This window comes from Scyliorhinus torazame, chromosome 8 (genome assembly GCF_047496885.1).
Source record: "Scyliorhinus torazame isolate Kashiwa2021f chromosome 8, sScyTor2.1, whole genome shotgun sequence".
NCBI lineage: Eukaryota > Metazoa > Chordata > Chondrichthyes > Carcharhiniformes > Scyliorhinidae > Scyliorhinus > Scyliorhinus torazame.
Window position 1 is genome coordinate 186,134,943 of NC_092714.1, and position 21,043 is coordinate 186,155,985.

A 21,043-nucleotide genomic window follows, 5' to 3' on the forward strand; every position below is an offset into this window, starting at 1 on the left:
ACCCATGCGGTCCATGCCACCTGGCTGGGGGGAGGAGGGGATATGGGCAATGATGACATGTCGTCGTTCCCCTCCCCCCCACCAGGCCGTCATGTTTTCAGACCATCCAGCGATGTTGGCCGCCGTGGTGGCAGCCGCTCATGTCTATGTTGCCCTGGATGAGGAGGAGGAGGAGGAGGAGGAGGAGCGTGCCAGAGAGGCGGCGCAGGCTGCCGCAGAGGGGCAGGCGGCAGCCGCCCAGGCTGGAGGGACACCTGACCGACAGGACGAGGAGGGGGAGGAGGACGTCGCAGCCCCACAGCAACGGAGGCACCCGAGGGCGCCCCGTGTGTACCGGCCCCGGCAGTCATACCAGGACCTCACGGACCGGGAATGCAGGAGGAGACTCCGGATGAGCCGGGAAACCGTGGCACACATCTGCCACCTGCTGGCACACCTGTCACCACGTGGCACTGGCGGGGGACACCCTCTCCCCGTGTCCGTCAAGGTTACGGTGGCCCTGAACTTTTATGCAACGGGGTCATTCCAGGCACCGAGTGGGGACCTGTCCGGCATATCGCAGACATCGGTGCATCGGTGCATCCGGGCAGTGACAGATGCCCTTTATGCCATGGCGCACCGCTACATCCGCTTCCCCGTGGACCGGGCCAGCCAAGATGCCCGGGCCGTGGGCTTCTCTGCCGTTGCCGGGTTCCCCATGGTCCAGGGCGCGATCGATGGGATGCACGTCGCCGTGCGGCCACCTGCAGAGAACAGGGCCGTGTTCACTAATAGGAAGGGGACCTATTCAATGAACGTACAGGTGGTCTGCGACCACCGCATGATGATCCTGCACGTCTGCGCCCGTCACCCAGGCAGTGTACACGACTCATTCGTGTTGTCGCGGTCATCCATCCCCGGCATGTACGAGGGACGCCATCCCCGGCTGAGGGGCTGGTTGCTGGGCGACAGGGGCTACCCATTGCGATCGTGGCTGATGACGCCTATACGGAGGCCACGCAATGAGGCGGAGAACCGCTACAATGATGCCCATGTAGCGACAAGGGGAGTGATCGAGAGGTGCTTTGGCGTGCTGAAGATGCGTTTCAGGTGCCTGGACCTCTCTGGGGGCGCCCTCCAGTATCGGTCAGATAGGGTCGGCCGCATCATTGTGGTGTGCTGCGTCCTGCACAACATAGCCCAGCAGAGGGGCGATGTGCCGCAGGCAGAGGAGGGCGGAGTGGAGGAGCAGCAGGAAGAGGCCCAGTCCTCCCCAGATGAGGGGGATGGGGGCAATGCAATGGTCAGGGCAGACGGGGTAGACACAGGCTGGTGGCTGTCCACCGTTACCGGCTGGCCCAGCGGGCACGGGACAGACTGATAGACGCCCGCTTCACTGACTAGATGGGCGTGGGAATCGGGTAGTATGGCCACAGACCGCACACCATGACAACAGCCAACCACCCACACCCCCCACCCATCCACCCACCCAGCACCCTCACCCCCCTCCCCAACCCCACACACCCCATCCGCATGCACACCACCCCCCCACCCCCAATTGCCGATCCACCGGCGGCACAACGGGCCGGGCTCACCCAGTTGCGGGTGGACGCGTGTCTATCGCAGGCCATGGAGAATGATGACAACCCGCCTCCGATGAGCTCCTGGCTCTACATCGTTGGACTATGTCTGACCCATGGCCACAGTACCACCATCCACCCGGACCATCCCTGCATGCGGCTGTGACACTGCAGCGCACGGTCCCGTCCTCTGCCCGGGGGATGTTGATGGCGGCCCAGGGGGAAGGGGGCAGACTCACCTGGGGCTGAGGTAAGACCACCCCTCACACACACACTTGCGCTCAACGTACATGACACCCCCGCACACTTTGGACAGAGCACAAAGGCAGCTTCGGTAGGTGTAACATTGACTTTAATAACCAAAGGAGTTCATGCACGTGCCCTAGCGCCTAAAACTCATCTGTGCCCTGCACCCGTGCCAACTTACTCAGTGTCTAATTGTTTGGCCTTACGGGCCCTTTGACTACGTCTACGTGGTTCCCCAGACGGTACAGCAGAACTGGAGGTGGACTCCTGTGATTCCTGCCCTCTGACACTGGATCCCTTTGGCGGCCGTTTCCTGGGGCGTCCTGGCCTAGATGGGCCAGGCTGCGGCCCGGGCGACTGGGATGGCGAGCTGCCAGCCTGTCCTGCCCGTTGCCCACCCGATGCACCTGGGACGGAAGGGGGGGAGTCCGAGGTGTCGCGGTGTACCGGGACCTCCCCTACAGAGGGAGCCGGGACGGACCACACCACCTCCTCCTCCCTCGGGGTGCCCGATGGCCCCCAGGCCTCTACATGGGTGGGGGATGCGAACGGACTGGCCATCCGACGCGCCCCCGACATCTGGCGCTGCCAGTCCTGGAGGCCCGTGCTGGTATCGACAGGGGTCTGCAGGTTTGCAGCCATGGAGCCCAGGGGGTTGTCGAACCCTGTCTGCGACAGTGCGACGCCAGCTCGCACATGGCCACTGGCGCCGATGCCCTCAGCGATGGCCTGCTGAGACTGGGCCATGGCCTGCAGAGACTGGGCCATGGCCTGCAGAAACTGGGCTATGGCCTGCTGAGACTGGGCCATGGCCTGCTGAGACTGGGCCATGGCCTGCTGAGACTGGGCTATGGCATTGAGCGCCTCTGCCATCTGGCGCTGGCACTGGCTCATGGCCTCCTGTGAGAGGGCAGCCATTTCCTGGGCCACAGACGCCGCCTGCACGGAAGGCCCCAGGCCTCGCAAACCGTTCCCCATGTCTGACACCGTCGCACCCATTGCCTCCACCGCGGACGCCACCCGTGCGGTGTCAGCCTGGGTGGCACGCATGACCGGGACCACTCCCAGCTCCTGGACGCGGGTAGACTCCTCCACCTGCGACCGCAGCCGCCGCAAGCCACCCGTCACCCTATTCGCTCGTCTCCGTGTCGGTGGTTGCATCGGATCTATGTGTGGGTGTGGTAACTGCAGGAACCCGGGATCCATCTGGGCGGCAGATGTTCGCTTGGCCTGGGCTGCCCTCCGACCGCCCGGTCCCTCTGCTGCTCCTACCTCCACCTGCTGTACCGGGACGGCTGTGTTGTGCGCACCAGTGAGTGTACCAGACGCCTCATCACTAAAGTGCCCAACCGTGGTGAGTGTTTCTGCGATGGTGGAGGGTGTTGGTGACAGCAGTGGCGTTGTGTCGTGCTCTTCGTCCCACTCTGAGTCCACGGCACTTTGGGGTGGGGGTTCGTCTCCACCCATCCACTCTGAGTCACTGTCCGGTATTTCGTCTTCCCGGGTAGGGGTGTCCTAGGTAGTGCTGTCCCGGGTAGTGCGGTCCCGGGTAGTGCTGTCCCGGGTAGTGGTGTCCCGGGTAGGGGTGTCCTGGGTAGTGGTGTCCCGGGTAGGGGTGTCCTGGATAGTGGTGTCCTGGGTAGTGGTGTCCTGGCTCGGATGTGACGGGGGCCTGTGGCTGGCCCCCTCATCGCTGGGTGGTCGCTCTCGCACGTGACGGGGGTGTCGTCTCCCTGTTGCTCCAGGTCTCTCCGTCTCCCGTGGTGTGCGAGGGGCATCCTGCGGGCGTCGCATGCTGGAGGGTTCGGGTCTCTCCGTCTCCCGTGGTCTCCGAGGGGCATCCTGCGGGCGTCGCATGCTGGAGGGTTCGGGTCTCTCCGTCTCCCGTGGTCTCCGAGGGGCATCCTGCGGGCGTCGCATGCTGGAGGGTTCGGGTCTCTCCGTCTCCCGTGGTCTCCGAGGGGCATCCTGCGGGCGTCGCATGCTGGAGGGTTCGGGTCTCTCCGTCTCCCGTGGTCTCCGAGGGGCATCCTGCGGGCGTCGCATGCTGGAGGGTTCGGGTCTCTCCGTCTCCCGTGGTCTCCGAGGGGCATCCTGCGGGCGTCGCATGCTGGAGGGTGCGGGTCTCTCCGTCTCCTGTGGTCTCCGAGGGGCATCCTGCGGGCGGTCTGCATCTGCGGGGATGGGTGCCTGGACGTTTGGTCCTGCGATACACAATGAAGCATGCATGGTTAGACATCAGGCAGTGATCAGGTGATACGGGGGAGGGGGATATAGGGGAGGGGGGATATGGGGACGGGCTGTTGGTGGCTCACTTGCTCGTGGGGCCCCGACCTCTGCATCAGCAACCTCCCGGTCCTCAGGTCCGCCAGCCAGTTCCAGGGCCCTTTCCTCGTGTACGGTCAGTGGCCTCTCATCAGCGGGCCCTCCTCCAGTCCTCACATGCTCCCTATTGTTGTGTGCGCGCTTCTCCTGTGGGGGGGGGTGGTGGCAGGGGTAAAAGGCAACAGTGTTAGGCAGGTATATGAATGCACGCCATCGGTTGCGCGTGCATTGCAGAGGTTAAGGTTAGGGCTGGATTCACTTGGGGATATGGGGGATATGGGGGAGGGGGGGATATGGGGGAGGGGGGATATGGGGGATATGGGGAGGGGGGATATGGGGGATATGGGGGAGGGGGGATATGGGGGAGGGGGGATATGGGGGAGGGGGGATATGGGGGATATGGGGGAGGGGGGATATGGGGGATATGGGGGAGGGGGGATATGGGGGAGGGGGGGATATGGGGGAGGGGGGATATGGGGGATATGGGGGAGGGGGGATATGGGGGAGGGGGGAATATGGGGGATATGGGGGAGGGGGGGATATGGGGGAGGGGGGATATGGGGGATATGGGGGAGGGGGGATATGGGGGATATGGGGGAGGGGGGATATGGGGGATATGGGGGATATGGGGGAGGGGGGAATATGGGGGAGGGGGGATATGGGGGATATGGGGGAGGGGGGATATGGGGGAGGGGGGATATGGGGGAGGGGGGATATGGGGGATATGGGGGAGGGGGGATATGGGGGAGGGGGGGATATGGGGGAGGTGGGGATATGGGGGATATGGGGGAGGGGGGTATGGGGAGGCTCACCCTGCCTGCTCTGACGAGGTCGTTCACCTTCTTGTGGCACTGGGTGCCTGTCCGTGGTGTTAGGGCCACAGCGGTGACGGCCTCTGCCACCTCCCTCCACAGACGCCGGCTGTGGCGTGGGGCAACTCTGCGGCCGTGCCCGGGATACAGGGCGTCCCTCCTCTGCTCCACCGCGTCCAGGAGCGCCTCCACATCGCGTGACTCGAACCTCGGGGCTGAGCGACGGACAGCCATCAAGTCGGGTGTTGCGGTCGGCTGTTCCGGTCGGGTGGGGGGGAGCTGCGCGGCCTTATGAGCCGTCACGCCGTGCAGCGCGTATGACGCTGCACGGCGTGAACCACTGCGCAAGCGCGGATCCCGTTACGTCGCTGCTAGCCCATTTCGGGCCGCAGACTATCGGCCCAGTTTTATGACGTGACGCAAGTGGGATTTGCGCCGTTTTTTGCGCCGATCGGCGGACTTTCCGCCGATAATGGAGAATTTCGCCCCAGATTCGGAAAACCGCCCAAAATGGGCGTGACCAAATGACGCTCACAGAAGTAGGTCGTAAAGCTACTTACGACCTACCAGCGCGGGATCCAATGGCCTCCTTCGATTAATTGTGCTCCCCAGGAAGGCTGCAGCTGGGCACAATCGGTGCTGGTCCAAACAAACTTGGACCAGCGCAACGGCACCCGGGGGTCTCCTGAGCCATCAGAGACCCCTGGGTGGTCAGCGTAAGTGTAGCATGGCTCCCTGGAACATGGGCAGCTTGGCACTGAATTTGCCCGAGGGCCAGGGGACAAGGGGGGTCCATACTCATGAAATGGGGGGGGGGGGATTTGAAGGATGGGAAAGTGGAGGCCAGGTAAGTATGGGTCGCCGGGAACTTAGGGGGTGATGGGTGGGGGTCCTGGAAAGGAGGGGATGCTGTAAGGGGGCCTGTACGTGGGGGGTGTGGGGTAGTGCCCGTGTGTGTGAGGGGTGACATTGCCGCTGGGTGGAGGGTGTGGGGGTCACACAAATTCGCTTGGAGATGGGGCACTCTTTAAAAATGGTGACCCAATCTCTGAGTTCAGCTCCCCAGTGCTGAACTGTGGCCTAAACCGGTGAGAAACTTCGCAGTGCCTAAAAAAGTGACTATGGGCTGGATTCTTCGATTTTGAGGCTTTGTCCGGAGCATGTGTCTAGTCTTACGAGCAAAATGCTCTGCCCGGGGGAGGGCTAGCAGCAATGCCTCATAAAGCATCTGGCTTTACCTGCAGATACGGATGGAGAATTGCCAGATCCGTGGCCGCGCATGCGCACGCCGGCGACCTTCAGCGGTTGCACCAAACAGCATGGTGCCAGCCACGCATGGACCCTGCCTGCCAGATAGTACCTCCCTGTAACCCCCTTCGCCAACCCCAGACCACCCCCCACCAGTCCCCCCAGTCCCCGCTGAAGCCCTCCGGCCAGTGGAATGGCTCCACCCTCTCCCCCCCCCCCGACTGTGGTGGCGCTGAACACAGACCGCAGCCACCACGCGTGGTCCCTGAAAACTGTCAGCACAAGTGCCGAACGCCGTCGGGGAGTCGCACCATCGGGGGTGGAGCATCAGGGGAGAGCCTCAGACTGTCCCAATGGCGTGTGGTATACTCAGCGAGCGGTGACGCTGTTTTTTCAGGGTCGGCGCCCCCGATTTCAGCGTAAAAACGGATTCTCCAGCCAATTGCCGAATGTGATTTCAGTGTCCGCAATTGGAGAATCCTGCCCTAAGTGGATTGAATAGCAGCGGGGAACCTGCCGGCAGAGCCGACAAGAACCTCCCTGAAAAGCCCGCCACAACTTGGAAATATTTGGGGAGAATTGGGCCCAATAGCTTGGTAGCCTGCTTTTTAGTGATGGTGGCTGTGCTGTATTTTAATGATGATATAAAGTATCATGTAAACATGTTATGGTTTAATTTATTTACACTGGCTGCATGAGAACCTATCTCCAAAGGTAGAAAACTTAAAGACGTCAAGAGCAGAGTTGTGCTTCTTTTGGCTAAGCAAATTAACTAAATCGACAAACTCAGGAATAAATTAAAAGATAGTCCCTTAAATGGATACCACATAAAGTAAACTGAATCTCAAAGGAAACTTAAAATGTCAAAACAAAATATGATTGAAGGGGTCAGTAAAACACCCATAGTCCCTGTGGTGCCCACTGGGCATGGAACGTCTCGATTGTGCTCCCTTTGCAGAGACATCCAGCAGCAAAACAGCAGAGAAGAGGGGTAGACAGTTGGGACAGGCTCACCATCCACTGCCTGCACATATTAACGGCCCGCTCCTCCCACCCCACCTCCCTCCGCACATGGTATGTGAAGATCAGGAGCATGGGGTGCAGTGCAGCCAATAAGAAAGTAGCAGATTTTTCAGAAAACTAAAATGGTGGTGCAGCCTAGGGAAACCTATACATGCATGGTCCATGGGCTACAAGGTAGCACAGTGGTTAGCACTGTTGCTTTACAGAGCAAGGTATTAGGATTCGATTCCCGGCTTGGGTCACTGTCTGTGTGGAGTCTGCACGGTCTCCCCGTGTCTGCATGAGTTTCATCTGGGTGCTCCGGTTTCCTCCCACAGTCCAAAGATGTGCAGGTTGATTGTAGCCATCTGGGATGGCCACGTCCCGATTACAAAATGGCCACTTTGCAAAGAATGCAGGGAAAATTGGACAATACCGAAAAAGCAAGCAGGTGCAAGGTCCGTCTGTTGATTAGAGCTGTAGCTCTCAGACAAGACCGATACTGCAGAACCATTTACATACTAATGAGCCATCCCCGGGAACAAAAAGGCAACATTTAGGTAAACAATGCTAAGACAGACACCCCGGGGCCAGAGGAGACTAAAACAAAGCAAACCAACAGCCACCTAGGACATGCCCAGCAATCAGGGAACCCACCCTTCTATTGGAGGAAAATCGATAAGAACAATTGGGAAACGGCTCAATTAATTGGGGCCAACTTCAAGGCCCACCCAAAAGCGCGCAGAGCCCTTTGGGGTATAAAAAGGACTCCCCAAGAGAGAATCGCTCTCTTGGCCTTGGCTCTCAGTGAGGAGAGGCCTGCCAAAGCTGCTCCAGATTAAGTAAGTTCCAAGTCAACACAGGCTACGAGATAGACGCTCCTAATTGCTATCCTGTAAACAGCTCAACCCAGCAGCCTCAGAACCGAGCAACGGCCATTGTTCCTCTGACTGAGTGGGCACCCGAAGCTAAGTATAGGCTTTTAGCAGTAGGGATAGTTTAGGTTGTAGAGTTTTATGCAAGAGTATATTTGACTGTGTGTGTAAATAAATGAGCATTGAGTTTGAACTTACTAACTGGTGTATCAATTCTTTGATCAGTATTCTGTTTTGAACCTTGTGGCGGTGTCGAAAGATACCTGGCGACTCTTGAGCAAGCGTAATTAAACAGAGCCAAATTAAGAAACAACAGCAACGAGCAACATTTACTGGTGACATCTGACGGGACGCGACGTAGAAGTGGCCTAACCACTCCGAGAGAACCCAAATTTAAATTGAGAATCCAATTGGAAACAGAAAAACCACTGAAAGATTCAAAGTGTGTTAATGCATTGTACTAACAGGGATATAAGGTAAACCTGAGAGATTTTTTTGCGTAAAACTGTCGGGAGTTTTGTAGGCCGGAAATTAGCGTAAGCCGTACCCGTGTTTACATCACCACTTTATCACCCCCTGTTCCAAATTCAGTAGAGAACCTAGATAGAGAAAATGGCAATGAAGGAAATGGAATGCCTTATGAACCCCCAGGAATTCGAGGTGCAGCGACCAGTAGAGTAGGACAGTGTCCCTTTTGGGAAGATGAGATCAGGAAATATCTCAAAGGGAGAGGATGGCCCCTTTGGAGTGAATTCTGCGCCAATGATGAAACAGGTCCCGGGAATATAGGCCATACTTGGTGGGAGAACCTGTCAGAGATGCACAAGAAGAGCTTAGGGAAAGCCGATGGCAATCGTGTCCTGTTTGCCACAATTGCGAGGCACAGAGGAGGTTGTTAGGACACTCTGTAGAGAGATAGAGAGAGAGACAGAAGTAGTGAGATAGACGTGAGCGAAGTAGAGAAGGAGAATAGATATTTGAGAGAGCAGTTAGCAGCAAGGGACACAGAGGTGGATGATGCCAAGCGGGCACACCAGTCTTGTCTCGCACATTTGAGTAGTTTCCAAACGCAATACGATAAGTCCTACCAGGAAATGCAACGTGCGGTCTTGGTAAGACAAGAAACCGAGCAACAAGTTGAGAAATTGCAGAAACAGTGCAATGATTTGACAGCAGCCCTACGAGCACTCCATACTTCCACGACAGAACAAAGGCAGAGCTCAGTAGACCATGCAAAGTGCCGGAAGCAAATTGCAGAATTGCAATCTCTGCTTTCCATTCAAAATGGATTTCAAAGCAAATTCGGACCCCAGTTAGATCAGGAAAACGGCCCTGATTGGTAGGAATTGAACAAGACTGCCCATAGATACGTACATGGGACATGTATGCAGGAAAACCCCCAGAAAAGGAAAGCGCACCAACCCCCAACCAAACAAGCAGAACCCCCATGAACCCTGTAACCACACACCGCAGGGCCACAGCAGAAGGAGACACAGATTTCCTTTATACAACCCCGTTAACCGTGACCCAATTATGGGACGCCCGTGGAAAAATTACACCGTTCCTTCCCACATCAAACACCCACCAATTTTTCGCGAAAGTCAAACAACAGGCTATCATGTACGGCCTGGACGAAAAGGAGCAAGTGAAGCTCACAGTTTTAAGCCTCGACCCTTCAGTCGTGGCAGCCCTTCCCGACCCACAGAATGTAGGAGGAGGCACCCTCCAAGAGATGCACACAGCGATCCTTGATGCGATCGGCTATAACAGAGGAGACCCTGTAGAAGGCCTAAACAAGTGTAGGCAAAAGAAAACAAAGCACCCCACAGCATTTGCTGGACGCTTGTGGATACACTTCACCGCAGTTTTCGGAGAGTTAGCCCGCGCCCATTTGTCTGCAGATAATATGGCCAAATGGACTCTAATCCTTGTCTCTCATGCGACAGGCGCAGGACAGAAAGCTTGCGCAAATTATGACCCCTCAGATGAGGCCCACAATGAAAAATGGGTTTTGAAAAGGTTGTCCCGCACCTGGGAGCAAGCAGTCCAAAGCAAAACCGCATTTATAAAACCAGATGAAGAGCAGGCAGAGGTGAACCCAGTTAAAGCACACCAGAGCCCCATGTGGGTAAATGAGGGCAGGAACAGCCCACCCCAGTCCAAAGCTCAAGAATGTTACAACTGTGGACAGTTAGGACTCTTTGCACGAGAGTGCAACGCGCCCCAAAAGCAGCAGAGAAACCAACAGACAGGCACCCTAAACAGGAATAGGGCAAAGCCGATCCATAGCATTAGCACACGTTCAGAGAATGCAGACATGAACGGCACCGACTGACGGTGTTTGGGCTCCCCAACTTGGGTCTGCGATGTGGTGATGTGCATCACTGTGGATACACGGGGGGTTAATGTAAATACATGTAGGCTAGCTAGACACTAGAGGGAGCATCAGAGACATCACACACACACACACACACACACACAACCAATAAATCAGTTAGATAGGACACGACCAATGGACATTCACGATACACACAGAGGTGACACAGCCACAGGACGGCATTACACCAACCCATATATAAAGGACACCGCACACATGATCTGCCTCTTTCCAGTGGAGACAGTCGGTAAGTACAGACACAGGGTTGATTCAATATCACACCCACCACGTGGATTGCAGCAACTGGTTAGTCAGTCTGGGTAGTTATTGTAGGATTAGCAGTCATGTCGAACCCGAGTAATAGAAGTGTAAATAGTTTAATAAACGTGTTGAAGTTATCTCCACGTCTGAACCTTCCTTTGTCAAGTACACCACAAGGAAGCCGCTTATGCTACACCTAGGGCATAACAAATCATGGTACCAGCAGCGAACTGTTTCAATTCAGATAGCCATACCTCAGCGTTCAGTGACAACCAGCAAAGATACCCAGGCAAGATGTTCGAGATTCGGGTTCCGCAGCAGCTCCAGTGCCACGTCGATCTCCGCGAAAACTGGCGGGCATTCCGGCAAAAGTTTGAAATCTTCCTGGTAGCAACCGACGTACAACCCATGGCCGATGCTGCAAAAACAGAGCTTCTGCTCACCATCACCGGTGCCAGAGCAGAAGATATCTTTAAAAAATTCAAGTTCTCCAAAGGGCAAAATAGGAGCTACTTCCAAGCAGTCCTGGACAAATTTGGCAAATACTGTGAGGAAAACACACTCCAACCAGCAAGAAAAGGTAAGAGAAGCGCCACTACTCACCACGAGGCCGAGATCCCAGAGCAGAGAACAATTTTGATTGGCGGCCATCTTTCTAAAGGGACTGCACTTGCGCAGTTGCGCGGGAAGCGCACACAACGGGAAGGTCCGTTTGTGCATGCACGAGACGCCGCGCATGCGCAATCACGAAAATGGACCCTGGTACAGGAACAGCGGTTTCAAACGCTTCCTACGTATGATGTCACATGCATCATGCATCAGAGTTCCCGGACCATGCCCATTTAAAGGGGAAAAGTCCCAAATCAAAGAAAAAAATCTTTTAAAGCCGTAAAACATCCTTCACCTGGAATGACAGCACGATGCCTCAAATTGAAACAGGACATGAAATTAACCTCCGAAGAACCCTGCAACAAGCAGTTACCTACGCCCAAACCGATGATTCTGACCTTGAATACTTCGAAACCAACCTTTACATTTTCTCTGGACCACCCAAGCCCAATGCCAGCTCCGACACAAAACGTGATGATGTGGTCTTGGAAGACAACGACTCAGACGAACCTTTCACATTGGGAGGCTACCCCAGTACCAAATCTGATCCGCAACTAGACGTGTTGCACATTGACGACCCCGACGACGAGTTCTTCGGATTTGAGGATCTTCAGCCCAGCAGTTATGACATCCCGACTCGTGGGTGCAGGATTATGCTGCGGCCTGAAACCAAGAGACAGAGAGCGGCACAAGCCCACAGAGAGCGGTCTGCTGCCACACACACCGCTCAGGGTTCCCGACTCTACGAAAGAAGGCACCGCAGTCCTTGCATGAACAAGAAGTGACTCCAGCGTCACAACCCTCCACAGCAAGCTCGTGGACAGACTCCACAATTGCAGAAACGCAAGACTCCAGAGCGCAGTCCTTGTACCCACAAGACGTGACTCCAGTGTTACAAGCCTCCGCAGCGAGCTCGTGGACAGCCTCCAAGATAGAAGCAACGCAAGACTCCGACGCGCAGTCCTTGCAGGAACAAGACCATGACAGTCTAGCAAACTCCTCTGACCAACTAACGGCAGACGATGCAAGTCTACCATGCTTAAGTAAACAGCAAGAAGACTATGACAGTCTACCAGTCTGGTAGTCTGCGAGCAGCAATGCTGTTCCCAATTCGACAAGCATCAACGGTTCTCAGCAGGATCACCCTTCCTGCACAGCATGTGGCCAGAACCAGTATGTACAGTCTTATCCAACTTCAACATATGGCACATCCATGACCTCGAATGATACTGTTGATGGTACCTCTTCAACGTCAACACCTTATCAGCTACAAGATGCCATCTGACAGCACCATCACAAACATCGAAAAAGAAAGGGACTCCAAATCAGACAGCAAAGTGATTTGACCACTTCTTGGTTCCTGTGGCACAGGGACGTTGATGGCGTTCATAACCAAGAGAGACATTTGACCATGATGATTGATGGTTTTTGGACTCACACAAATGATTTGGATTTATTGTTTAATCACTATTCCCATGACTTGTATATACACCTTAACTTATCTACCTGTTTTTTGTTCAATTTTCTTAAAGTGTACAGAAAATATGTAACATATTACAAAGGGGGGATGTGGTGATGTGCATCATTGTGGGTACATGGGGGGTTAATGTAAATGCATGTAGGCTAGCTAGACACTAGAGGGAGCACCAGAGACATCACACACCCACTCAACCAATAGATCAGTTAGATAGGACACAGCCAATGGACATTCACGATACACACAGAGGTGACACGACCACAGGAGGGCATTACACCAACCCATATATAAAGGACACCACACACATGATCTGCCTCTTTCCAGTGGAGACAGTCAGTGAGTACAGACACAGAGTTGATTCAATATCACTCCCACCACGTGGATTGCAGCAACTGATTAGTCAGTCTGGGTAGCTATAGTAGGATTAGCAGTAGTGTCGAACCCGAGTAATCGAAGTGTAAATCGTTAATAAACGTGTTGAAACTATCGCTACGTCTGAACCTTCCTTTGAGAAGTGCACCACAAGGAAGCCGCTTATGCTACACTTAGAGCATAACAAATCATGCAACACCCTTTGGGACAAGTCCGGTAGACCGGTAGTAGCAGGCAAAGTTTGGGGACACCCCGTAGAATTTCTTTGGGACACAGGAGGGTCCTGCACCACACTCAATTCCTCCATGATGTTTCAGCGCGACACGTGACCCACAACAGACGCCATCACACTCAGCGGCTTTACAGGTCATTTACAAAAGGGACACATCACAGCCCCTGTAGTGATACAAATAGGTAACATTACAACTAAGCACCCCGTAGTTTAGGTTGATCTGCCCCAGACAGCAGAACTTAGGAAGCAGTGATCATAATATGGTAGAATTCAATCTCCAATTTGAAAGAAAGAAGGTAGAATCAGATGTTAAGGTGTTTCAGTTAAATAAAGGTAACTACAGGGGCATGAGGGAGGAACTGACGAAAATCGACTGGGAGCAGAGCCGAGTGGGAAAGACAGTAGAACAGCAATGGCAGGAGTTTCTGGTAGTAATTGAGGACACAGTACAGAGGTTCATCCCAAAGAAACGAAAGGTTATCAGAGGGGGGATTAGGCAGCCATGGCTGACAAAGGAAGTTAGGGAATGCATCAAAGCAAAAGAGAAAGCCTATAATGTGGCAAAGAGTAGTGGGAAGTCAGAAGATTGGGAAGGTTACAAAAAGAAACAGAGGATAACAAAGAGATAAATAAGGAAAGAGAGGATCAATTATGAAGGTAGGCTAGCCAGTAACATTAGGAATGATAGTAAAAGTTTATTTAAATACATGAAAAACAAACGGGAGGCAAAAGTAGACATTGGGCCGCTCCAAAATGACGCTGGTAATCTAGTGATGGGAGACAAGGAAATAGCTGAGGAACTAAATAAGTACTTTGCGTCAGTCCTCACAGTAGAAGACATGAGTAATATCCCAACAATTCAGGAGAGTCAGGGGGCAGAGTTGAATATGGTAGCCATCACAAAGGAGAAAGTACTAGAGAAACTAAGAGGTCTAAAAATTTATACATCTCCGGGCCCAGATGGGCTACATCCTCGAGTTCTAAAGGAGATAGCTGAAGAAATAGTGGAGGCGTTAGTTATGATCTTTCAAAAGTCACTGGAGTCAGGAAAAGTCCCAGAGGATTGGAAAATCGCTGTTGTAACCCCCCTGTTCAAGAAGGGAACAAGGAAAAAGATGGAAAATGATAGGCCAATTAGCCAAACCTCGTTTGTTGGCAAGATTCTAGAATCCATCGTTAAGGATGAGATTTCTAAATTCTTGGAAGTGCAGGGTCGGATTAGGACAAGTCAGCATGAATTTAGTAAGGGGTGGTCTTGCCTGACAAACCTGTTAGAGTTCTTTGAAGAGATAACAAATAGGTTAGACCAAGGAGAGCCAATGGATGTTATCTATCTTGACTTCCAAAAGGCCTTTGATAAGGTGCCTCACGGGAGACTGCTGAGTAAAATAAGGGCCCATGGTATTCGAGGCAAGGTACTAACATGGATTGACGATTGGCTGTCAGGCAGAAGGCAGAGAGTTGGGATAAAAGGTTATTTTTCGGAATGGCAACCGATGACGAGTAGTGTCCCGCAGGGTTCAGTGTTGGGGCCACAGCTGTTCTCTTTATATATTAACGATCTAGATGACAGGACTGGGGGCATTCTGGCTAAGTTTGCCGATGATACAAAGATAGGTAGAGGGGCAGGTAGTATTGAGGAGGTGGGGAGGCTGCAGAAAGATTTAGACTGTTTAGGAGAGTGGTCCAAGAAATGGCTGATGAAATTCAACGTGGGCAAGTGCGAGGTCTTGCACTTTGGAAAAAAGAACAGAGGCATGGACAATTTTCTAAACGGTGACAAAATTCATAATGCTGAAGTGCAAAGGGACTTGGGAGTCCTAGTCCAGGATTCTCTAAAGGTAAACTTGCAGTTTGAGTCCGTAATTAAGAAAGCAAATGCAATGTTCTCATTTATCTCAAGAGGCTTGTAATATAAAAGCAGGGATGTACTTCTGAAGCTTTATAAAGCACTAGTTAGGCCCCATTTAGAATACTGTGAGCAATTTTGGGCCCCACACCTCAGGAAGGACATACTGGCACTGGAGCGGGTCCAGCAGAGATTCACATGGATGATCCCAGGAATGGTAGGCCTGACATACGATGAACGTCTGAGGATCCTGGGATTATATCCATTGGAGTTTAGGAGGTTGAGGGGAGATCTAATAGAAACTTACAAGATAATGAATGGCTTAGATAGGGTGGACGTGGGGAAGTTGTTTCCATTAGCAGGGAGACTAGGACCCGGGGCACAGCCTTAGAATAAAAGGGAGTCACTTTAGAACAGAGATGACGAGAAATTTCTTCAGCCAGAGAGTGGTGGGTCTGTGGAATTCATTGCCACAGAGGGCGGTGGAGGCCGGGACGTTGAGTGTCTTTAAGACAGAAGTTGATAAATTCTTGATTTCTCGAGGAATTAAGGGCTATGGAGAGAGAGCGGGTAAATGGAGTTGAAATCAGCCATGATTGAATGGTGGAGTGGACTCGATGGGCTGAATGGCCTTACTTCCGCTCCTATGTCTTATGGTCTTATGGTCTTATATCCTAGGGATCAATTTTTGAGCTCCCACAACCTTTCTTTTGACCAGGTTAACAAGTGCGTATGGAAAATGGCAAAGGCAGAACGAGCCCCCGCCACGCTCACAGTAGGAGAGTACGTAAACAGGATTAGTTCAGCAGGAGACTTCTGGTTCGACCCTCGAGCCATTAATGCAGACAAACAGGTTAGGGCAGTCCTGCCGGAACACAAAGCGGCATTTACACAGCACAAGCACAAGCAAATTGGCTGGCTTTGTGAACATTACAGGTCCCGACCCTAAACCCCTGAGTACGGATTTCCCCAGGAAGCAGAGGTAGAAATCTAAGTAATAGAGAGTTTGTTGGATCAAGGTGTACTCAGATCAGTAGCCTCCACAAACAACGCACCAATTTGGCCCGTCAGGAAACCAGATGGATCATGGCGACTGACCATTGTTTACAGGGAACTGAACAAAGTAACCCTAGCAGCAGCCCCCACCGTAGCCATGAGTCCCGAGACCATGATCAAACAGGGACCCCAGTCAAAATTATTTTCGGTTTTGAACATTAGCAACGGCTTTTGGTCCTTCTATTGGCTAAAGCGTGCCAGTATAAATTCGCCTTTACATTCCAGGGACAACAATACACGTGGATGTGCCTTCCACAAAGCTTCCACAACTCCACCTCCATTTTCCACCGACAGCTGGCAAATGGATTAGCAAAATTTTCCCGCCTCGTTTAAGTGAGGTTACTGGGTTATGGGGATAGGGTGGAGTTGTAGGCTTAAGTAGGGTGCTCTTTCCAAGGGCCGGTGCAGACTCAATGGGCCGAATGGCTGTAAATTCTATGATGCTATGACTCCATAAGGCTGCACAAGACACATGCAACTTGGGAGTCTGTAAACCAATGCAAGCTATGCATGGGACTAGCTTGGCTCGTACAATGCCCTCCATCCCAAGTCCCTGATGGCTATGGGGTGGACTCCCACATAGAGAGCCTTCCACCAGGCACCTCTGCCGCCGGATGCCAACATGCACCGCAGGATAAGGCATGGGAGCGAAAGATGTACATCGACAGCCTAAACAGGAAACACCTCCGTGCCATGGTGAAGGGCATTAAGGGCATTTCCACGAGGTGACATATTGTAGGGCACCGGCACCCTTGGGGGCTTCGGACTTGGGGCCAATGTGAAATTCCATCCGAGCATGGGAACAGTCAGACAGGATTCCGCCGCACACCCGAGTGTCATCGATAGCTGTGTGCCATTGGGGCTGAGCATTATTGTTTTCAACCGTTGGATAGCGTCGGCCTCAAACTGATGAATTGCAAGTCCCTCAGCATGCCCTTCTTCTCTTTGTACACTGACCACAGGGCTGGGTCCTCATTGGGCTGACCGAGACGTGGCTGCAACACCTCCTTGTCCAATTTCTCAGTCCTGGATTTCTACCTCTTTTCCAAGCCCTTTCGCAAACTCCTGACAGAAGACTCGGAAGTGAGTCGTGCCCAACTCTCACCTCAAGGAGGGGAAGCCTTCCCACTGTCTTTTCCAACCACCCAGGAATGACAGAACGAGTCCTGGAACCGTGTGTCCTCGCACCAACAGGTTGTTAAAGTAGTAGTACGCAGATCCCATCCGAGCAGAGGACGGAACCCCCAAGTCTGGCGGTGGTCCAAGGGTGGCACCTGTTGCACAGAGGCCGGCGGAACGCAGGATATATACAACTTATAAATGTAAAGGTCATTGCTTCAGGACACTCCGACTCCAGGAAACACAAAAGTGAAAACACTGGAGTCAGGATGGAGATGTTACCAGATGTCCACCATGTCAAAGGACCTGATAATGTCCCTCAACTTCCCCATTGATGCTGAACAGTGCACGGAACTGTCATGGTCCCTGGCTTCAAGGATACAATTAAACTCTGACCCTCCCTCTCCCGTGGGGCCAACAAGAGAGCGACCCCGCTGGAATTGGAGGTCAGGTGACTCATGCCTTGCCATTCCAGGAGCCATGGAACTTTTGTCTCCCGGAATGGTGGTGGTTTCCCGGCCTTGAGGATTGAAAAGCTCTGGAACCTGCACTGTGCTTCACTGCTGTTGATGTTAAGGCTGACTAGGGTTAGCCTCATTGTCAGAACTCCATGCAACCATCACAGGCACCCAGTGTACAGTGTGGAGGGAAAAGATTTTCTCATGTTCCCTCTCCCTCAGGATTCCACCGAAAAAACTCTGGAACCACCGCTTAGCATTCCGGTCCAGTCCAGGATCATTCCTGGTCATGTGGGTGGACCATAATATCAGCGGAATTGAATGCTACCCATCCCCTCCAGGAGGCCGCCACCGACTTTTGACGCTTCCTCCAGAATGAGTGTTGGTTAGGGCCATCAGTCAGCTCAACCACTGTCGCAATCCCACTCCAGGACCATCAGCAGAGGGGTATTTTCCGATCTCCTCTGAAGATACCGGGTTGCCATGTGGCTGTGACTCATGGTTTTGCCTTGCTCCCAGTGCCAAATGGTCCGGTGTCCCGAGAAACAATTCCTGTTGGAACACTGGTGTTAAAGTAGGGGAGTGGGCATCGCTGCCCAGCAACCTATGAACAGGGGTCCACCACTGTCATCAGAAGGGTTAGTGGGCAATTCCAGGCCACAGCAGGACACAGGAGGGGATACACCTTCAGGGGTTACATCCAAGCCATGACCAGAGACACCCGGCTCAGATAACTGTGGCTGGGTGTCCCTCCTCTCACACACCATCTGAGAGCGGAAAGATTATTTTGGGGAGGAGATGCCATGCCTTTTACACCGGACGAGGGGTGGAAATGTACCCCAAAGTCTCTCCACCCCCCCCCAACTCTCCAAGGGGCCTCTTATGGTGGAGGTGGGTTGACGGGGCCAAGAAGACCTCCATATTCCTGAGAGCTTCCTTATCCACTACCCCGGTGCTCCACCCTCAGGGGGATTTGGTGAGTCAATTTGTTTCAGTAATATGATGGGCTCGGGGCCACGCAGGGTGTGGTGCAAGGGGATCATGTGCTGCTGCATGAACCCATGGTCTTCTCTGTTTGGGCCACGTGGTTCTTCATTGGGCCAAGGATTGGACGTGGGGATTGGCTCAACCTTTATAGGCTCAGGGTCAGGCCTGGGAGTGACTAATACACATGCGTTCACCCCAGCTTTTATCACTCTCTTCTTGGCCCTTTTGCTCAAAGAGCAGCTACCCACTCCACCCCCCCCCCCTCAATGGTCTGCATAGCGGTGACCCTTAGTCCAGAAGGGAAGGGGGGCGAAATGCAGTGCCAACCATGATCACCTTGGTAGTGCTGGCGACCTTGGTGTTGGGCAATGATCCTGCAAGTGCCTGACCTCCTAACAGAGATAATACTGCAGGCGGTCTGTAGACAGAAAAACCTTGTAATGTCTGCCTTTGTGCTGGACAGTAAATGAGGCCCGTCCAGGCTAAGTTAATAAAATCCGGCTGTTGGAAAGAGTAAATGTGGTGGAGGCTCAGCTCTCTAATGTTACTCTCTGCACTGATAAACCACCAGAAACATCCTACCCACGGTGATCCCTTTGGCCAGGACCATGTGCATCGCCCGCTGGGTCTTCATGGAAAACCCCACCTTGCCGTACATAAACAAAGCTGTGATTATGGCTAAGGGGGTGACAACCCTGGCCATAGCTTCATTGGTCATTTGGGAGTGGGAGTACCTCTTCACCCCAAGATCTTTTGTGAGTGGGGCTGGAGTGGTGACATGAGCACAGGAGCAGCGGGGGCAGCAGAAGCAGCTGCTTTCGGGTAAGTTTTTATGGAAGGCCCCACCACCGGTGGTGGTATTGTCACAACAGGGCCCTTGGAAGACCCCACTACCGCAATTATGTTTCCACCATGGAGGTACTATCTACACCCACCCGAAACTCTTGCATTGGTTGAAAGTATTTATACACCAGGGGAGTGAGGTAAAAGGTGGTATAAACTACCCCCCCTCCCCCAACCCCCATGAGCATTGAGTAGGGAGGAGTGGAAAGATGGAGGAAACAATCCGGGAGATTGGGAGAAGATGCAAAGTGCGCAGGATGTGTGGGTACCATTGGCTAAGAGATAAGCTATCTATCTTGTTGTGGTTGCTCTTCTGAAGAGTGGAGGGAGGAAGCTGCTTTCATCAGGCAGTTAGTATAGATGTTCTCCTTCTCTTCTTCATAAGACAGCACGAGCTACCTGGACTGAAGGTTCTTACACGTACCCCGTACCCCCCATCCCCGTCCCCGTCCCCTCACAAGTTTTTAAAAATTATTTTCTTCTCCCTTCAAAGCGCTCAGAGTTCTTCAGAGACACTCCCCACCACACACACACACACAAAACTCCAGACACCCACCTCTGGTTCTAATAATGAAGTCTATTTTTTCACCCAGGGTCCAAGCTCCTCTATCTCCCCTCCAACTCTTCAGGCCTTTGGGTCTTTAAGCCTCAGGCCTCACAGGCCCAAGCCCCTGCAACCCCAGTCGCAGTAGGCTCTCGATCAGACAGCAGCAGGGGCAGGCTTTCTTGCAAATAAATAAGGAAACAGGGACAGACTGCTACCAGAGCCAAGTATGCTGTTCTGCTAAGAGGCCAAAGTGAAACTGAGGCTGGATCACTTCCATTCTGGTGATGACATACTGCTATCTCTTAAAGACATATTACAACAGGTTGGGGGATAAATATTAACCAGGACACCAAGGAGCTCTGCTCTGCTCTTTTTTGAATAATGTCGTGGAATTTTTTACCTTCATCTGATTGGTATTAGTTCAACGGCATTTTTAGTGTCTATGAATGGACGGGTCACATTGTCAATATTGTAAAAGCCAAAGTTACCAAGAATTATGGTTCATTTATTCTGTATATTTCAGCTAGGTTTTGCTCCAGGTTATAAATCAAATGCAATGGTTGTATCTAGATATTAATGAAATTAACAGCATGAGAGCAGATTTAACACTGTTGAATTGAGAAAGTCACTGAGGAACGCTGAAGTAATGAGTAACCTTGGCTGGGATTCCCCATTGCGAGTCTGCTCACTATCGCTGCCAGCAAGAACAAAGAATTTGGCACTCAGCCAAAAGTCCATTCACTGCAGCGGGACTGGAGAATCCCACCAGCATGAATAGACAGAGGGCGG

General features: G+C 52.9%; 1 long non-coding RNA gene across 1 annotated transcript in view; it reads right to left on the minus strand.

The window, feature by feature from the left end:
• The window catches only part of LOC140428806 (uncharacterized), a 42,113-nt gene extending 21,715 nt beyond the window's left edge, over positions 1–20,398 (minus strand). The window contains exon 1 of the long non-coding RNA XR_011948891.1: positions 20,264–20,398. This is a non-coding gene — a long non-coding RNA (uncharacterized lncRNA). The remainder of the gene's footprint in view (positions 1–20,263) is intronic.
• Between the last annotated feature and the right edge of the window lie 645 nt (positions 20,399–21,043).